At 39.9% G+C, this 9,258-nt stretch overlaps 1 long non-coding RNA gene across 1 annotated transcript in view; it reads left to right on the forward strand.

The window, feature by feature from the left end:
* The window catches only part of LOC108281536, a 7,183-nt gene extending 5,648 nt beyond the window's left edge, over nucleotides 1-1,535 (forward strand). Inside the window, exons 2-3 of the long non-coding RNA XR_005195259.1 lie at nucleotides 862-924; nucleotides 1,477-1,535. This is a non-coding gene — a long non-coding RNA (uncharacterized LOC108281536). The remainder of the gene's footprint in view (nucleotides 1-861; nucleotides 925-1,476) is intronic.
* Nucleotides 1,536-9,258: the final 7,723 nt, after the last annotated feature.

A 9,258-nucleotide genomic window follows, 5' to 3' on the forward strand; every position in this document is an offset into this window, starting at 1 on the left:
GTAGAGACGGGGTTTCACCATGTTGACCAGGATGGTCTCGATCTCTTGACCTCGTGATCCACCCGCCTCGGCCTCCCAAAGTGCTGGGATTACAGGCTTGAGCCACCGCGCCCGGCCCAGGCTTCACTTTTCTAGCATTTTCTATTACAGGGTGCATGGTAAATTACTTAATCTCTTTTAATCTTCATGTGAGAAATAATATTCAATTCATAAATTTGAGTCTACCAATTTAGATAACACATACAAAGTGTCTTCTCATAGTGGGTACTCACAGATGTCTGTCCTTTCTTGCTTCTCTTGTTAAATATTAAACACCAAACAGAACCCCTTCTCAGATGTCTCCAGCCTCTACTGGAATATTTAATAGTGACAAGAAACTCATTGTCTCACAAAGCACCCTACCTACCTTTTTTTCCTTTTTCTTTTTTTTGAGATAGAATCTCTCTCTGTCGCCCAGGGTGAAGTGCATTGGCTCAATCTCAGCTCACTGCAAACTCTATCTCCCAGGTTGAGGCGATTCTGCTTCAGCCTCCCAAGTAGTTGAGACTACAGGCATGCACCACCATGCCTGGCTAATTTTTTGTATTTTGTAGAGATGGGGTTTCACCATGTTGGCCAGGAGCATCTTGATCTCCTAACCTCGTCATCCACCTGCCTTGGCCTCCCAAAGTGCTGGGAATACAGGTGTAAGCCACTGCGCCTGCCACCACTCCACCTACCTTTTAAGTGCTCTAATTATTTAAAAAAAGTTTATCTTTCTATTTAACTGAAATCTGCCACACAAAATATCGCTTTGCTGATGGGGAATCTTTTAGGTATTTGACAAGATTACTCTGCCTTTTCACGTCTTTCATTTTCCAGGTTATGGATCATCAGTTCATTCAACTGTTCCTTAGATGACGTGGTTTTCACTTCCATTATCATGTAAGTTGCCTTTACTTGGATCACTTCTAAATCCATAGGATTAACCTGACCCCTTTTTCTGTTTCTAGTATTAGCTCAAGGAATATTTTTTCAGGAACACCTGCTAACTCTGTTTTATACCATTGCATTTGATCACCAGCACAATGCTAATTCCGAAGATATAACACAGAATTTGTTGTTTTCATATTTAAATTTACAGAAATTATTTAAATTTAATTATTAGCAACATATAACCCCCCGCCCCCACGCCTTGGTTTCGGGGTTTGGTTTCAGGGTGGCTCAGGTGTCTTGAACACATTTGTAATGGAAACTTGATAAACTCCCGTTTTGGGTTCACCCTCTTTTCATGGGCGTGGGGCCAAAGTTTGTCACTTAGATTAGCTAGCTGGCTTGCAAGCTATAATTATCTTCCTCCTCCAATTAAAATCACATTTCTGTATTGCCACATGTAGTTATTGCAAAATCTAGCAATACACCTTGGATTTTTATTTCCCTTTAAGCTGACTTTCCCTGACAGTTCACAGTTTTTCTTCTGTGTTGTTCAACTCTTAGGTGTTGCTGTTATCCCACTGCTGAGCAGGACACAGTCCCCAGTGAAGAGTGATCGGTGGGCACTTTACAATAGTGTTGGTTTTGTTTCCCAGTGTCTCATTTGCTGTATTAGAATGATTAAAACACATTATTATATTGTTATTCCAGATTTGATTAATAGAACTTTGGGTGACTCATATAGTAGAGTTGTACCTATGTGACAGCATAATTGGATCCAAAATGAAAAATTCAATCCACATAGGCTTTTAAGTTGTACCAAATGACAGGTTTAATTAATAGTTTTCATTGGATTTTAGCCAATCCATTTACCTGAATTTTTCGATCGTGTGTTAACAATGTGTAAACCTAACGTTATGTTTCTAAACATCATTTCAACCTACATCTATTTGGCATGCTCAGCTTCTGCCAGATGCTGTGTTAAGTACTAGGGACTTATTTCTGGATGGACAATAATACAAGGCCCAGCCTTTGAGGAGGAATGAGATATACAAATTTGTCTTCTAAAAAGGAAGTGCAGACTACCTGGGTCAAGGAACTGAGGGTTCTTAGCTGATGAAATGAGTGCTCGTCTTCTGGGAAGGCACTCCAGAGGGTATGCTCTTTGGTCCTATTCTTGCCGATCCTCTCCCATTTAATACCATATATTGAAATGTTATGTACTTCTCAAGGCTCTGCTCAGATGCCTTTCTGCTGTAAGACTGGTCCTCATACCCTAGCCCCTTTATATTCTCTCCTTCTTCCAAACTTTTATGGCAGGTCACAGTATACCTGAAGCAAGGTAAGGTTATTTTCATACCTGACTAGTCTGCTCCCATTTGCTTCCATAGTGCCCAGTCAATATTAGTTTGATCGAGAGAAAAGTGTATTGTATTTATTTTTAATTTTTATTCCTAACCGCTAGACCACCAAGAAGAGAGAAAAGTATTTTTTTTAGATAGAACACCTCTGCTAGTTAGGGAAACAAGTTCTATTTTGATCTAGACTGCCAAGAGTATTACTTTTTCTGACTCAGTATTTTCATGCAAAGCCATTGTTCCATCAGTCATTTTAAGAGAAGTCAGTTTTGTATCTATAGTTAGATGATTGCCTACATACAAAGCACACTTTAATGATGAATTAGAGGATTCCAAGGTTGCCTTTTAAGTGAATATATACAGATACTTTCTTTTCTTATAAATACTACATAGAAACCAAGTTACTCTATGTTTTGAAAACAACTTCTAGTATTCTTTGGACGTATGGGAAAAAGTCCTCAGGTTAATTTCCTTAAGGAAAAGCATCATAAATTCAAAGACTGCTTGTTGAAACTGAAGATCACTTTCTACTGAGTCACCAGATATTGAGCAATATGATTTATATCAGTATGCCTTGTGAAATTGTCAAGTTAAAGATTGTACATATTAGATAAGAAAATGTTATGTCCCTGTAGAGTGACAGGTATATTGAGGTTTTTCTGGAAATATTAATTGAATTCAACAAATATCTCAGTAAAATGCGAACAACTTCTTGATGGATTTTTTAGTCCCAAACAGCTAGCCTAATTCCTTTATTAAGATTTAGGGGGAAGGAAGTAAGTGGAATTCCATTTCATGTGATGCAAGCATATTTGAAATAGAGTAACCAAAACAAATAGATTCAAATGGAATCTATGTAACGCATCCTCTGCCTCCTTTGTGGTGGCCACTGCTCAGCTGCTGTGCCTTGACAAGGTAGAGCTCGTTCGTTCAGTCTTTCCAAAGATAAGTGTTGGAAAATTTGGAGTTAAGAAATCAATAGATAAAAATCCGATGAATATTTCAAGAAAATGATAGAAGAAATATATTGCCACCATTCAGTGTTTGTGCAACAAATGTTTATCGAGTGCTTTCGATGGTACCTAGAGAGTAATAGAGGTGGCCCAGTGCAGTGGCTTATGTGTAATCCCAGCACATTGTAAGACCAAGGTGGACAGATCACTTAATCCCAGCACAGTAATACAGGCATTATTCCTGCTTTTATTGAATGAATCGTCTAGCATTTGTACATATTTCTTTCTTTTTCCTTTCCTTTTTTTTTTGAAACAGAGTTTTTTTGCTCTCGTTGCCCAGGCTGGAGTGCAGTGGCACAAACTCGACTCATTGCAACCTCCGCCTTCCCATTTCAAGTGATTATTCTGCCTCAGCCTCCTGAGTAGCTGGGATTACAGTTGCCCCCCACCACACCCGGCTAATTTTTTTTTGTATTTTAGTAGAGACGGGGTTTCCCCATGTTGGCCAGGCTGGTCTTGATCTTCTGACCTCGTGATCCACCCGCCTCAGCCTCCCAAAGTGCTGGGGTTACAGGCGTGAGCCACTGTGTCCGGCTGCATTTGTACATATTCTGTGCACGTATAGTCAACAGGTATCGATTGTCTCCTATTCAGTAGGCTATATGTACTGTTTTATGCACTGTACTAGATGGATGCCAGGGCTACAGTGGAGGGCAAAACAGACATGGGCCCTGCCCTTAGGGAGAGTACAGTGGTAGAGACAGACATTTATTTCAATATTCACACAAATAAATGAAGAATTGCAAATTGTGCTAAGAGCTGTGAAGGATAACTACAGTATTCTATGAGAGGGTGGAATAGGAGAACCTGATTTGGTTAATGAGGGGGCATTTGAATTAGGACCTGACTGGTGACTAGGAGTTAGCCTGGCCAAAATGGGGGAGGAGGCTCATTCTAGGTAAAATGGGAAAGTCTGTGAGAAGCTGCCAGAGTGGGAGGGAGCATCATGTTAGAATTACTTGACTGTAGTAATGCTGTCACTCAGTGTATGTATATCAAAACTTCATATACTGTACACCTTAAATATATCAAAAAATAAACAAGGCCAGTAGGTTTGGTGAAGAGAGAGAGAAGGCACACAACTTGAGAGGGGGAAGAAGGGGGTCAGGCCATACCTTGCTGAGTTTTGGCCTTTATTTCAAGGACAATGGGAAGCCTTTGAAGTGTTTTAAGCAATGGAGTGACTAGATCAGCTTTTTTCAAATGATCCCCCCAGCTGTGGTGGAGCGAGTGGAAGGGAGGTGGGTGCAGGTGGAAGCTGTGTGGTCAGCAGGGTGAGAGAGATGAATAGTGGCTTGGACGAGGAAGCAAAATGCCAGCTATGGCCAGGATATGCTTAGGTACATGTTGAATGAATGAATAAATACATCTAGGGATTCAAGATCATGGAGCTTGACCTAGTTAAAAAGCTACAATTGATGGCTTTTAGACCAACGTTGTTAGAATAATCATTTTTCTTGTATTGTTTGGTTAAAGTTCAATTTGACTAAAATGTAAAAGTAAGTTAAAATAATGCTTTCTTGGCCAGGTGTGGGGGCTCACGCCTGTAATCCCAGCACTTTGGGAGGCCTAGGTGAGTGGATCATGAGGTCAGGAGATCGAGACCATCCTGGCCAATGTGGTGAAACCCCGTCTCTACTAAAAATCCAAAAAAAAAAAAAAAATAGCTGGGCATGGTGGTGCATGCTTGTAGTGCCAGCTACTCAGGAGGCTGAGGCAGGAGAATCGCTTGAACCCAGGAGGTGAAAGTTGCAGTGAACCAAGATCGTGCCACTATACTCCAGCCTGGTGACAAAGTGAGACTCCATCTCAAAATAATAATAATAATGATGATGCTTTCTTATTTGGTGACTTTTTTTTCTGACATAATGAAACAAGTTAAATGACCCATAATGATCCTAAATAGATTTTTAGTTCACAGATAAATTATCATAAAGATATAAGATATTTGGATATATGCGTATAGCAAGTGTTTTATGATACATATTATACATGTTGGGAATGTAGTTTTATCTGATTAAGTTTTCAGAGTGCCAATGCTTTGGAAAGTGCAGCTAAAATGTCTCCCTCTGGACAAATTGACAAATAATTGTGTAACCTGCTACTTCAGCTTTGTGTCTTCGGTGTTTTAATATTATATTGTCCTTTAACTCCTCAGAAATTATCTCCTCTGTCATGCAACTGTTCCCTGTGTACCCTGCAGGTGACAGATAATCATGATAATGCTGACTAAAACTTTCATCAGGTTCTCCTCCCTACTGAGACCTTCCTTTCCCTTGAGCAGTTCTCATCTTCCCGCTGGCCAGCATCCAGTTCTAGCTCCTTCAGCTCTGCAAGCTGTAAAAACACCTTCCAGACTCACAGAGGGGAACTGAGTGAAACTCTCCTAACTTCACATCCCCAGCAGGACTTTTTCTTACCCCCAGCCTCTGAGTAATGACACTGAGAAATGGACTTCACTGTTTTGCTTTCCTGTAACACCACTGCGAGATTCTGATTAGCCTGGATCTAATTCTGCAGTTTTTGTTCCAGGATTATCTCTCTTTCTTGGATGCCGATTATATATATTTGTATTTTTTAATGATAAAATATGTTGTTATTTATCAGCCTACTCAGTCACATATAGTCACGTAGTAGATAAGCTAGGGAACATTAAAGTGATCATCCAGAATTGTAAGGCTGTTTAAAATGGGCATCCAGTGAAAACACCATAAAGCACCTTGGGAGGTACTTTTATCCCATGTATAAAATGTAATATACAATGTAAAAACGATATGCAACTTTATCATGTATTTGCCTTTCATTCATAAAAACTGAGGTTATTTTCAGTAGACTCTGTAGAGACTTACATATAGTTGGTGCTAAGTAAATGTTTGTTGAAGGAATTGAAGCCCTCCTCACAGAATTGAGAATTCTGAACAGAAATGTAGTTACAATTAAGCTTTAATCAGGCTGCACTTTGACCATGCCTTGTAACCTAAAAATCACATAACCTTAGATACTGACCATTTGCATCCCCATTGTTCCTGTGGATAGGATTTCTAATGTTAGAATCATGAGGCTTTTGTTTAAGAATTGCTTAGGCAGATCCTGAATAACAGTGGAAGTGCTAAGGCCAACCAATTTAAAGACTCCCACAGACAAACCAGATGAGCACAAGAGTACAGTTTCTTCCTCTCCCCGTACGGGGACTTCACCCTGTACTCTTCAACTAATCAGCAATCTCTGCGCTTTGGCTCACTCCAAAACTCTTAAAAACCCTAGCCCCAGAGTCCCCAGGAAGACGGATTTGAGAGGTTTCCCCTTTTCTCCTTGTTTGGTGGACTTACCACTAAACCTCTGTCTCTGTTGCAACCTGGTGCCTCTGGGTATTGACTTGCTGTGAACATCCAGGCAATGAACCTATTATAGTTACAGAATGAATACACAAATAAATGCATATGTGATGCCCCACTGGTATACCTCAATGTGCCAACCGAATGTTGTTAAAAAAAATAAAAATTACACTTCAGCATGTCAAAAAAGTATACGTGTTGCTCTGTTTATTTGAAATGTGAAATTGCAGCCCGACGTGATTTCTTTAAAATCCCATGTTGTTTGCAAATGAATGAAATATTTCAAAATGAGTACACTTAGCAGAAACTTGGTAGTGTATATATAACTTCAGGAGATCAGTAAGTGCAAGTCAGTAACTAAAATGACCATATTCTGACCAACTAAGGTCATAGCGACCTGTGTTTACGGTGCTTTAAGGATTTCAAAATGCCAGGCTAATGTGATGATATGTGATCTTATTGTTGTCTTTTTGCACAAGGTGAGTCATCTCAAGTTAAGTAACTTGTTCTGAGTAAGATGATGACTCACTGAGAAAGCCTGAAATACCATCTAAATAGCTTTGATTAGATCCCACTGCTGTCTGTGGACTGTTTTGTCAGGGTGGTTTATTCAGAGGTCTGCTTCTAACTTGTGTATTTGTTCCAAGATTTTGAAGAAAAAGTTGCATTTCATTAAGAATATATACATAGTGAAACAACAATGACATCTTTTAGCAAGTAAAATTTGCGATGAATTTAATTCTAAAGAAGAGTGGTATGCAGAATTTTTTTTCCTGGAAAGCTTGATGCTCATGTTTTTACAGTCTATGAAGTTAAAATATCTATTTTGAGTTTTGCAAACAATTTATTGCATGTGTGTAAAGCATTGCATTCATTTATAATTCTGATATATTATGCTAATTTGAGAAATAAACCCTAAAATTGTGAATGACAATTCCCAAGTGGTAAAGTTTTTTAAAGTTTATTTTATATGTTCTGTATTGAGTTGTAGAACCCTCCCCCTCAATTTGAGCATGTACATTAATATCAGCAGTTTACACAGGCACTATGGTTTGCACCTGTCATCAGGCATCTGACATTTGACCAAAATGGCAGGAGTCTGAGGTGGGAGAATCACTTGAGCCCAGGAGTTTGAGGCTGCAGTGAACTATTATTGCACCACTGCACTCCAGCCTGGGTGACGGAGCGCGACCCCGTCTCTAAAAAAGCAAATCTTATAGTTCCAAAGTGCTTTATGACTTGTTAAGCTCCTTCACAGATATTGGCTTATTTGATGTTCACAACTTGTGTTAGAGGGAAGAGAAATATTATCCCCCCCCCCATATGTTGGGTGAGAAAAGTGCACATTTTCTTTTCAAAACTGGAATAGTTTGGGATTGTGCATGAAGGGAAGAAAAAGAGTAAATACGTCCGGGGGAAATATGTAAACCAGTTAATTTCTTTAGTTGTAGAGAGACTTTGTTTTTTCTTTGCACAATAATAGCAGGTAATATTTAGTGCTTACTATATGCCAAGTGTGAATTGATCCACAGAATTCTCCTAATTATGGTGTGAAGTAGATATTTATTTTGCCTTGATTTTAGGGAGCAGAGAACTAAAGAACACAGGGGCAAATAAAACCATTAGAAAGTGGCAGAGCTGGGACCCAAACTCAGGCCTGTGAATACCGAGTACCAGCTCAGCGGGAGAGACCCCCACCCAGGTGGTGCTGAAGGAAACGAAGGGTGGGCACCCAGATAGAACAGCAAAGTGGGTCTATCGGAGGGGCCAGCAGCCTTCCGAGCTCAGAGCCTCAGGGGCTGACAGCATTCCGGGCTAAAGGCCCCGAGCAAATTCTGATCCATGTAGTTCTTCTCTCTGAGCAGGTGATTACTATTAATAAACAGGTGCTCTGTGTTTTCTGATAACACAAACATCTACCAAGTAGGCAGCTGTTGCCCGCTTAACACTGATTACAAACAAGCTAAAAGGTGTTCTCCACGAGGGAGCCACGGGGGCAGGGTCAGCTATCTCAAAGAATTGTTTCAACCAGTGTATGATATTTATACATTGTCCTGCTGTTTTGGAATACCCCAAGTAGTTTTCTATTTATGGGTTGGGGGAGGGTGGCAGCAGCTAGGTTTTCCTTGTCATTGTTCTTCCTAGCAAACAATATATTCTGTTATACACTCAGCATTCATCAGTATTCATAAACTTAATATTTCTTATCTGAATTGTACTTTTAACCTCTTTGCTCAGTGGTGTAGCGGTGTACTGGTGTAAAACAGTTTTCTGGGAAACATATTTTTAAAAGCCCAATTCCTTTGTGTAAATATTCCCATCGTGGTCAGTTTCCAACTGCCAGCTTGGAAAATTCCTGAATATTTATTGATCAGTGGTTAAGAGCCAGCTAACCCTAGTACAGCACTGATGATCCTGCATGGCCTCTCTGTGCCTTTGGACAGTATCATCGGAAGAAAGACTATTCAATTGTTATTTTAAAATTGACTTTGTTGAGTTAAGATGTACTTATAATGAAATATATTCGTTTAAAGGGCTGGGCACGGTGGTTCACGCCTGTAATCCCAGCACTCTGGGAGGCCGAGGCGGGTGGATCACGAGGTCAAGAGATCGAGACCATCCTGGTCAACATGGTGAAAC

Source organism: Cebus imitator, unplaced genomic scaffold (genome assembly GCF_001604975.1).
Source record: "Cebus imitator isolate Cc_AM_T3 unplaced genomic scaffold, Cebus_imitator-1.0 Scaffold228, whole genome shotgun sequence".
In the NCBI taxonomy this organism is placed as follows: Eukaryota; Metazoa; Chordata; class Mammalia; order Primates; family Cebidae; genus Cebus; species Cebus imitator.